Source organism: Biomphalaria glabrata, chromosome 3, assembly GCF_947242115.1.
Source record: "Biomphalaria glabrata chromosome 3, xgBioGlab47.1, whole genome shotgun sequence".
NCBI classification, from domain to species: Eukaryota; Metazoa; Mollusca; class Gastropoda; family Planorbidae; genus Biomphalaria; species Biomphalaria glabrata.
Genome location: NC_074713.1, coordinates 54,234,761 through 54,235,712, shown reverse-complemented (window position 1 = coordinate 54,235,712; position 952 = coordinate 54,234,761). Strand labels below are relative to the sequence as shown.

General features: G+C 37.2%; 1 non-coding gene across 1 annotated transcript; it reads right to left on the bottom strand.

The window, feature by feature from the left end:
* Positions 1-670: 670 nt before the first annotated feature.
* Positions 671-743, bottom strand: Trnak-cuu (transfer RNA lysine (anticodon CUU)). Its single transcript has one exon. It is a non-coding gene; the product is annotated as a tRNA-Lys (tRNA).
* Positions 744-952: the final 209 nt, after the last annotated feature.

The following is a 952-nucleotide window of genomic DNA, read 5'->3' as shown; positions in this document are numbered from 1 at the left end:
AAAAATCTAAATCATATAGGATAGAAGACTCAAAAGTAAATTAACAATTATACCCATAAAACACTGAAGCATAATCTTCAAATACAAAAACAAAATTTAATAAAGTACTCAGAAAGTCACAAACATAATTGTATATTCCTTGCTCAATATGCTAGGACAAATTTGTACAAATGCTTCTTCTTCCCTAGTGCTATTAGAGAATGGAATCAGATGCGTAGCTGGGGGGGGGGGCGAGGTGTAGAATTTGGAAATCCCAAGGGCCTCAACTTGAGGGGGCCCCAAATGAGTGTTTTTTACATTTAATATTAAATATTACGCAAAATGCAGAAGCACCTTAAGAGGTCAAGTCCACCCCCCCGGGCCCCCAACTGATGGCAAATTCATAGCTACGCCACTGCATGAGTCAGCCAGGAAAACCATAAGATTTACATGCATTACTGGATTGAGCTGGGAACATGCATAAGACGTAATCATCTTCCCTTTTGAAGTTACGTCTGTATTTTATAAGATAAAATAAGGTACCTATCTTCCACTGGTATATTTCTGCAAACAGGGCTTATATCTGAGAGCTTCCATAAATAATTTTCAGCTTGTATCACTAATTAATAATCAATGGCATTATTTACTTCTAGGGGTGACCGAAATAGAAAAAAAAGTATAGAAAAAATTACGCCCAACGTGGGGCTCGAACCCACGACCCTGAGATTAAGAGTCTCATGCTCTACCGACTGAGCTAGCCGGGCAGATACTATGTCAAAAGCAGTGAAAAGTGTGTATCTTACTTCATACTATGACCTACTTCTAATCGCCGTGGTGCACTAGCGTAGTAAAAAAAAAAATACAATGCCGGATTGGCTCGGTCTTTTTTTTGCTAATTTGTTTCATTTATCCTTTGTAAAAATAAAATAAAATATAGCCTGGCCAATTTGTTGTTTAAAACAATAAGTCTAAT